The sequence below is a fragment of the Selaginella moellendorffii genome, unplaced genomic scaffold (assembly GCF_000143415.4).
Source record: "Selaginella moellendorffii unplaced genomic scaffold, v1.0 SELMOscaffold_77, whole genome shotgun sequence".
NCBI lineage: Eukaryota > Viridiplantae > Streptophyta > Lycopodiopsida > Selaginellales > Selaginellaceae > Selaginella > Selaginella moellendorffii.
The window spans coordinates 245,765-256,192 of record NW_003314338.1 but is presented as its reverse complement, the minus strand read 5'-3'; positions in this window follow the sequence as shown (position 1 = coordinate 256,192).

Below are 10,428 nucleotides of genomic sequence, written 5' to 3'. Positions count from 1 at the left end.
GGTTCCAAATGTATAGTAGGGATAGTGGGTAGGTCGGGCATGGCTGACCAACCTATAGTCTAGCTCCCGCTTGCATGCCTGTCCTTGTTCTACATCCAGCTTGGGTCTAAGCCCAAGCTCCATTCCATGCTAGCTGGTGGAGTACCCATATCCTCGCGTTAGGCCACCGGTATGCTGAAATAGCGCCAAACTCTGTTTGGCTCTGTTTTGCTTGTTAGTCCTGGCATTGGGATGCTAGTTGCTCTAGGACTGTTCCAAGTCACTCCGGGCTCTTGTCCCTTCGCTCCTTGGGCTGTATGCTCAAGAGTTGCTCCGTGGTTCGATTCCGTCACTCCTCGGCTCCATGCTTAGGAGTTTGGAACTGTTCCTTTGTTCAGTGGCCCAAGGCCCTGAACCTCGGGTTCCACACCACGTTTCTTTGGACACGTGGCATGTGACACATGGCATCTATCATGTGGCATATAAAGGGTTTAGGTTCTGCTTCGTGGTGTTATCCTATGGTAAATCACCATAGGATAAAGGGTCAAAACCACGTGCGCTACAAGAAAAATAGATAAAAGGTGCTATCCAATGTCCAAGGTTGATAAAAGCTAAAAACAAAGTAAGTTCAACTATCTAAAGTGGATAAAGCCAAAAGGATTTTGGCATGGCTAGCAATGGGTATAAAGAAGCTCATAAGTAGCAATGTTAATTCTGGTGTGTGAGATTACAAAATGAGCATATCAAGATTGAAGAACCATTCCCTAAATTATTTAGTAAGTTCATCCCTAAGCATACTTGCTAAGACATGGTAAAAGGTGCAAAGCTAGCCTTTTAGTCTAGAGGAGAATAACCAAAAGGAATATGTAAGGCATGGTGATGGTTTAGAATATGAGGATACTCATTTTTTTGTTGTCATAGAGTCTTAGTAAGGATGCTAGCTTGGGCACACTGCAAAGTAGGGGATGCTTTGGAGTCGTAATATACAGTTAGAATGCTTAGTATGAAAGTTCGGCATATATAACTTGAACAACTTTGGTGCAAGTGGCACCAAAGACATGGTGAATGAGATGGGGATACTATAAGCCACAAAGTTTTTCTTTCCAATTTGCCAACTTACCTCGTTTATTTGACCACTGTTGCCTTAGCCTTAATTAAGTTCCCTTGCGACCCAAGCCCTTAGGAAGGGTGAGGACTAATGAGCCACAAGGTACTCAAGTGTAGCACCACACCATATGAGTCAGGAGCATTGCAGTCAGTTTCCCTTTTGGGAGTGGGAGCTACTCTTGAGCACTTTCTTGGGTGGCCCCTCCAACACCACCCGAGTCCATGTTCACTCCCTCCAACACCACCCGAGTCCATGCTCACTCCCACCCAAGGCCCCTAAGCCCCAGACTCAACCTCAAGTCTGTTTGGAAGCATTATTGGGGACTTCCTTCCTAGAGACTGGTTCTTGGATCTCACTATCCCTATTATACTTTTGGAACCCTCTATAGCCCCCCCGGGAGACACACGCTTTGGGTTTTCACCCCACGACCTATATTAGTATTCGGACTCGATTGTAAGCTCATGAATTTAAACTTCCCAGGAGGTCACCCAACCCAGTACTATTCAAACCCAAGGACGTTTAATCCCAAGTATCCAAAGACCCTTAATCGATTGGAAAAGGGGGTGCACTCTTGTTCATGGGCCCTTTCCCTCTATATTTGAACCCCAACAGATCGTCTCTCGAGTCGTTCTCTTTGGTTGCTTATATTAGTCTCGGACTCAGTCTCAGATATGATATTGGATCTTGAACTCGATCTTGATCTCAGTTTCAGACTCGGTCTTGAACTCAATCTTAGTCTCGAACTCAATCTCGAACTCGATCTCATTTGATGAACTCTTTATCATTTTGGTTGTGCTTTCAAGGATCTTTTAGCCTTTGACACCTCAGGGAGTTGGTTCCTTACACAAGTGGTTAAAGGTGTGGTTAAGTGACTATTGTAGAATAGAAAATTTAGTCACTTACATAGCTATGCCAAAATTTATTTGTCTTTATCCACTTCAAATAATTGAACTTACCCCATCTTTAATTTTGTCAATGTTGGACATTGGATAACACCTTCTATCCATTTTTCTCTAGAGACTTAGTCCCTTGGGCTTCATCTAATGCCCCCATAATACCCAAATGCCACCTTTTTGGTGTGTTTTTAAGATGCTTATATGTTTCATTGGAGTTCCCAAGTAATGAGCATTTTTTATTAATATTGACCAACTATATTGCAACATAAGCACAACATCCCTTAAAGGATGTATCTAACCTCCTCTTTATTCAACCAAGAGGTATCAGGAAATTAATTCTAACAAATTATTCCAAATGTTTGCTTAATTAATTCATACTTATCATATCCTACAACTCATTGCTAATGCTTTCACACCTCCATCAATATTTAGTATAAACACATGAATCCAACCATATGCAACTTCATTTCCATTGGGGTTTTTTTAGCAAGGGGCTATTACAAATCCACCAACTTAACCTTAAGGCATCATTCTTTGAGACACTTGAGGCCTTCACCCCATCACCTCCACAAGCCTACTCTCACAACACTTTCCACTTGTGTATAAGTCTTTTCCATGACCAAAGTAGTAATTTCTTATGCTAACTATTGGTTAGCACTACTCCATAGTGTTCACACACAACTCTTTCCCGAAATTATTTTCTTTTGTTAACACATTATCATGACTTTAATATAGCATTTTTCACCATCAATGAGATACCCACTATTCTTATACTTGGAATTTATGATCCTTCTAGTCTTTCAATAGGTATAATACACCTTCGTCCAAATAGGATTCCTCCAAACCTTACCTCTATTAAGTCATTTCAGTTTGTTAATCTAATGTCTAGAAAGGTCCTAGCCTCCTGGCTACTTTTGAGGTGCCACCACAGTTGAATAGAATTTCTTGTATTCATATCCTATTCATAAGGACTATTTTTTCAAGTGTTACTTTTATATTTAATTATCTTTCATTTTACATGGTCTAATTTTGCCCCTTAAAATTATCCTTCTATATGATGAGAACACCAACTCATCCTTTGAGAAACTTCCTTGGGTTATTAAAGGTAGCCCCAACTACCATTTCATGGATATATATCCTTATTTGTATTTAATTTCTTATGGTTATTAACTTTAGTTTTAAATTCATGAGCACCATCCTCAACCATATAAAGATAAACCTACGACTCCTTTATTGTTTTAGAGTTTCTATGCTTTTTGTGATCTCAACCCAGGATGCCTAGTGTGACTCCCTATGCTGGTGCACCAATTTATACTTAAAGCGTGCTATAAATCACAGCTTAGGAACCTAGTTCCTTTTCACTGCTAAGTCCTCTCACTTGACAAGTTTGTGATCATGCATGGACTCCTCCATACTTAGCCCCATGAGCTACCCCTTTTAAAGTTAGCACTTTCAACTAGGGTATTTGTTCCCCCAACTTGACAATTTCACTTAGCAAGTTATCCGACCAACGTAATATAGTTTCGTGCATAAGTGTGAAAGTCCTTGACCATCCAATTTTATTCCAAGCCATCCCTTTGAATACTTGGGAATTACTTTCCCAACCTTATTAGCCCTGCCTTATGGCAAGCTTCAAGACTATGTTTCTGCTACGCCACTTTAATTTTACAGGTTCTATAAACCATTTACACTTGGCTTTCTAGGTATTAATCTACCTAGAATTGTCTTTGGGAACCTTGAAGGGATGCTGTCCCTTAGCTTGCTAAGGCCTCTCTTTTCACAAGCTTTTTAATTATCATATGGTTTAACATGGATAATTTTATATTTTAGGCTTTCCATGGCATCATGGTTGCTAATAATAATATGCTTAAGCACCCACTTGATTCTCCATTCCTAATTTGCATAATTACCCTTGGTTATACCCTTTGATTCCTATGGTTCGGTTCTATCCCTTTACTACTTGCTTTTGGCCTCACACGTTTCTTTCAGTTATTTTCCTTCAAACTAGGAGGATAGCTTTGCACTTTCTACCATGCTTTAACAAGTATTTTTAGGGATGAACCTATTTGATAGCCTAGAGAGTGGTTTCTCAATCCGAGTATGCTCACCATATAATCCTGCACACCGGGATTAATGTTGCTATTTATGGGCCTTTATATGCCCGTCACTAGCCTTGCCAAAATCCCTTTTTGGCTTTGTCCAATTTGGATAGACAGACTTTTCCCATCTCCGCAACCTTGGATATTGAATAGCACTTCCTATCCATCATTCACTAGGGATTTAGTCCCTTGGGCCTTATCTAATGCCCTTATGATATCAAACACCACTTTATGGTGTTTTAGAGTGTGTGGGTGTCTTAATGATGGCCTTCTTTGACAATAAGCATTCCCTTTATGACATTGACTTATTATATCGCAACACAAGGGGAACAACCTTCCCCAATATCCCTATGTCTGTCCCCACTAAGTCCCTTTCTGCCCTTGGCCGAGTTTGCCAACACTGCCACCGGATTGAGGCCCACAGGCCTGACCACTAAGTCCCATGGTCCTCTGGGACTTCCTCACCACTTGACCGTATCCTTGGCCACCACACCAAAAGACTGCTCCTTTTCCTTTCCACAGTCTGGGACTTTGGGACAACACTTCGGAACACTGTGGCCTTACACGAGCCACCTGGGTACTCTCCCCGCCTTCCGCCTTTGGGTGCTCTAGCCATGGGCTTAGAGCGAGGTTCCGTTGAGCCACGCCTGGTATCCAAGTAGGTAGTGCCACCCACACTTGGACTGGGAGCATCGGCCAGTCGATCTCTCGGGGGAACTAGAGCCGGCTCTTGAACACTTCACCAAGCTACCCCACTTGTCGGTCTGTGTTCACTCTAGTCTTGGACTTCCCAGTGGGCAGCTCATCACCCAACACTAGGCACAGCCTTCCTAGGCCAAACTTGCCTTTCTTGGCCAAATTGGCTCCACTGCAATCCTCCCCCTCACTATACTTTTGGAGCTCACCAAAGGCCCCAGGGTTTGGGAGATGAACGCTTTGGGCTTTCACCCTCTCAGACTCGAACTTGAACTCGGACTCAGACTCGGACTCAGACTCGGACTCGGCCTTGGGCTTGGTCTTGGCCTCGGGCTCGGTCTCGGTCCCGGTCTCGGCCTTGGGCTCGGTCTCGGTCCCGGTCCCGGTCCCAGTCTCGGTCTCGGTCTCGGTCTCGGTCCCGGTCTCGGTCTCGACCTCGGACTCCATCTCGGGTCCACCTCGGACTCCGTCTAGATCCATCTCGGACTCCATCTTGGGTCCATCTCGGACTCCATCTCGGGTCCATCTTGGACTCCATCTTGGGTCCATCTTAGACTCCACCTTGGACTCCATCTCGGTCCATTTCGGACTCCATCTCGGACTCCACCTCGGACTCCATCTCGGACTCAACCTCGGACTCCATCTTGGACTCTGTCCTGGTCCATCTCGGACTCCATCTCGGACTCCAACTCGGGTCCATCTCGGACACTTCCACGTGTCATGTGTTGGTCCTTTTGGGTCCCTTTTTGGAGCCTTGCTTATTGCTCGCTTCATGCTTGTTCCTCGAACACTTTATTAAGAGTTCCACTCCCGCTCTCGACCTTTCAAGTCGGAGCTTTTAGTCCAAATGTGTTACGCTCGTTTGGCTTTCGCTTCGGCCACTTCCACGTGGCACCCTTTCAGCTCCACTTTGGGGCCTAGGGATTTTGTGTCTCACAACTCCACCACCCATAGATGAAGTTCGATGTCCTCATTGAATGGTAAACCCTTTTATAAAGTAACACCCGTAGGTATTACCATTTCCATCCTTTGGCACTTAGCCAATATTTGTCAATAGTTTGACATTGAAGGCTCACCATGCCTTCTCCATATTCGTCAATGGTTTGACACCAAAGGCTCCCCATGCCTTGCCCATCCTCTAAGGAGTATAGTCTCTCCAACATAGAGACTCATTCCACCACCTGGGGTGGTTTCTCCCTTTTATTGGTTCAGTTCTTGCTAAACCCGTTAGAGACATCGTCTCTAACTCAATTCCACTACTCATTCTCGAGTAGTCTCAGATTCTATCGACATAACCTTTGCATTTTGGAACGTTTACTTTTGACTTCTTGAAGTCAATTTCCTAGGTGTCTCCGACACCTTGCATTGCATATATTGTGCAAGTCCACTTCCCTATCCTAGGAAGTTCTCTACTTGAGGGCACCATCATCCTCTTTTCTATTTTGTGCCACCCTTGGCATTACGTTCCCATTATCATCATTTGTGCCAGGGCTATCCACAGCCCTATCCTTTGGCTACTTTGCCGTTCCTCACTTGGAGCTTTTACTTTGCCAAATTGGAGCACTTGGGAATCTAACCTTGGAAGTCCACTTCCTTTCCCGCAATCCATTAGCATCAAACACATTAGTGTTCCTCGGCTAACCTTGCCATTTAGATTCCTCCCATTAAATTCCATGGCCCAAACTTAGCCACTAGTCTTTTGCTCCTATGCATTAATTATTGCATCAAGCAACACAGGATCACTACCTCCCTCCTTGAGGTATTTTTTGGTTCCATAGCAAAGCTCCACTTCACCAAGTCCAGAGGGTGCTCACCCCTAATAGGTCTCTTTAGCAACTTCTGCTATGGGCCCCTTCCACGGCCCAACATTGTGACCCTCCCATAGGTCCTTTCTAGAGACTATTTTCTTGAACTCACAATACCATTGTATCGTCGTAGTTCATTTCCCTTAAGCGTCCTTCCCACTTGGTCAACTTGACCAAGCCACACCATTATCAATAGTTTAAATCAATGCTTTGAATTAGGAACCTTGTTCCTTAACCTCACAAGGACCTCGTCCTTGTTTAGCCATATGATCACCTAGTGATCTAATCTTGACACCTTAACAGGTTTGCCAATAGGTACTAGGTCTTCCAGACCTTTAATTTGTTGACTACGACCCCGGGGGCATCCTCCACACTTGGCGGTGCGCCCAAGCCAGCCCTTCTAGCCAAGGGTCCATAGCAACTGAGACTGGGTGTCCCCATCTCATTCACCGCGTCCTTGGTGCCCTTTGCACCAAAGTGTTCAAGTTAGATATGCCGAGTTTTAACTCTAAGCAATCTAACCGTGCATCACGACTCCGAGGCATCCCTCGCTTGGCGGTGTGCCCAAACCAGTCTCCTCACTGAGAGTCCATGACCACCAAAATATGAGTGTCCTCATATTCCAAACCATCACCACGCCCTAGTGATTTGGGACTCAAACCCAAGCACTAGAGGGTCGGGACTCGAACCCAACCTCCGTATATGCATCTACGGACGGCATCACCCTAGATGCCTGGCGTGACTCCTCATGCCAGTGCACCAACATATACTCAAAACGTGCTATAGATCACAGCTTAGGAACCTAATTCCTCCACACTGCCAAGTCCTCCCACTTGACAAGTCCGTGATCATGCATGGACTCCTCCATGCTTGGCCCCATGGCCCACCCTTTTTGAAGTTATTACCTTCAACTAGGGTATTTGTTCCCTAGACTTGCCAATCTCGCTTGGCAAGTCCTCCGACCATTGGAACATGGTTCTTGCATAAGCGTGAAAGTCTTTGACCATCGACTTTTGTTCAAAGCCCTCTCTTTGAACACTCGGGAACTACTTCCCTAACCTTGATAGCATTGCCTCATGGCAAGCTTCAAGACCACGCTTCTGCTACGCCACTCTGATTTTGCGCGTTCCATGAACCATTTACATTTGGCTTTTCTAGGTACTAAGCTATCTAGAATCGTCTTTGGGAACCTTGAAGGAACTCTGTCCCTTAGCTTGCTAAGGCCTTCCTTTTTGCAAGCTTTCCAATTGCTACATAGTCTAACATGGACAATTCCATATTTTAGACTCCTCATGGCATCACGGTTGCTAGCAAAAACACCCTTGAGCCCTCGCTTGATTATCCACTCCCAACTTGTATAACCACCGTTGGATATGCCTTTCGATTTCTATAGTTCAGTTCCATCCCAATACTACTTGCCTTTTGGCCCCATATGTTTCCTTTGGTTATTCTCCTCCAGACTAGGAGGATAGCTTTGTACATTTTACTATGCCTTAGCAAGTATTTTTAGGGATGAACCTACCCGATAGCCTAGGGAGTGGTTCCTCAATTTTGGGCATGCTCACCTTATAATCCCACACACTGGGGTTAACATTGTTGCTTATGGGCCTTTACATGCCCATCACTAGCCTTGCCAAAATTTCATTTTTGGCTTTGTCCAATTTGGGTAGACAGTCTTCACCCGTCTCCGCAACCTTGGACATTTGGATAGCACCTTCTATCCATCATTCACTAGGGACTTAGTCCCTTGGGCTTTATCTATTGCCCTCGCAACATCAAACACCACCTTCTGGTGTTCTAGAGTGTTCGGGTGTCCCAATGATGGCTTTCTTGACAATGAGTATTTCCTTTTATGACATTGACTTACTATATCGCAACATAAGCAACTTATCCCCCGTAAGGGTATATCCGACTTCCCTATACTAGAAGTCTTGGGTAGCTACCTTCTACCCGTTTAACCAGTTATTTTGCATCTCTTGCTTAGTTGCCTCATGGTTGTCAAGTCCTACAACTCATTGCTTGGTGCTTGCACACCTCCATCATTATCTGGGTCACCGCACTCCAACTGCATGCTCTGCCACTTAGGCTATGCCATTCCCATTTCCATTGGGATTCCTTTGGCAAGGGGTTCTCATGAACCCACCAACATAGCCTCAAGGTATCACACCTTGGCACATTTGGTGTCTCCACACCATCAGCTCCACGAGCCTACCTCTATGACACTTCCCCTTCGTGTTTAAGTCTTTGCCAAGACCAACACCGCTCTTTCTCATGCCAACCATCCGTTAGCACTACACCATAGAGGTCACACACAACTTTGTGTCAAAGTTGTTTTCTTCTGGGAACACCTTTCCCATAACTTTAGCATGGCACATTTTGCCATCGATGAGATACTCTATGTTCTCATCCTTGGATCTTATGATCCCCCCCCCCCCCATCCTTTGTGGGGTACAACACACCTCAGTCCAAATGCTTCCATCAGTCCTTTTAGGACCATCCCTTGACTCTACTTGAGTCATCCAGCAGTTTTGGACTTGGTTAATCCACAGACCCGTAAGGTCCTACTTGTGAGGCACTAGCTCACTGGAATACACTTCTTGCATTCATGTCCTACTCAAAAGGACTATTTTCACAAGTGTTACTCCGACACTTGATTTTGTTCTCTGGGGGCAACTTTTGCCCCTTAGGACTACTTGTCCATGCGATGGGAATACCACTCATCTCTAAGTACACCCCCCAACTCCTTGGGTTGTTCCAGCATTTATTAAAGGTAGCCCCGGCTACCATTTCAAGGACTTGAGTCCTCTTTCGTATTTGACCTTCCACGGTCATTACCTTTGGTCTCACATTCATGAGCACCAACCTCAACTATATGAGGAAAACCTTGCACTGTTCCCAAAATCCCAAAGTCGTTCCATTATTGGCCCTTTTCTATCCACCACCTCGTCTACAAGTTCACCCATGAACTGTAATGGAGAGCCATGTCTTCCCGACTTGCTACTCCTCAAGGATAGGCCCACTCCTCGGACCTTCCGATGCCAACACTAGTGGTGATATACTTGAGCACCAATAAAAGTCGGACTAAGGAACAGCTCTAATACCAAATTGTAAGCGACTAAAATTTCCATTCTACTTTAGTCACTTAACCACACTTCTGACCACTTGGAGGAGTCTCATTCACAACCTCCATAAGTCCAATCCAGGACTTGGGACTTGCTAGCCTCGAAAATGGCATCTATACCACTCAACATTTGCACTTGGTCCAAGTGCTCCACGTGTCCGATCCCATGACCGACACTCAAAGGTACCACCGACATAGCAGCCCGTTACGCTAAGGCCATGCCCAATCACCTTTGCCACACTGGTAGTCCAATACCACTTGCATCACAGTCTTGGCTCTCCAAGACTAGGCAAACCATCCATGAGTGGTCATCTCAGATCCACTCCTTAGCATCCTTAGGATGCCCACCGACAAGGAGATAGCCTTCCCCAATATCCCTCTGTCAGTCCCCACTAAGTCCCTTTCTGCCCCTGGTCGTGTTTGCCAACACTGCCACTGGATCGAGACCCACAGGCCTGACCACTAAGTCCCACAGTCCTTTGGGACTTCCTCACCACACGACTGTGTCCTTGGTCACTACCCCAGAGGACTGCTCCTCTTCCTTTCCACAGTCTGGGCCTTTGGGACAACATTTCGGAACACAGTGGCCTTACGCGAGCCACCTGGGTACTCTCCTCGCCTTCTGCCCTTGGGTGCTCTAGCCATGGGCTTAGAGCGGGTTCCATTGAGCCACACCAGGTATCCAAGTAGGTAGTGCCACCCACACTTGGATTGGGAGCATCGG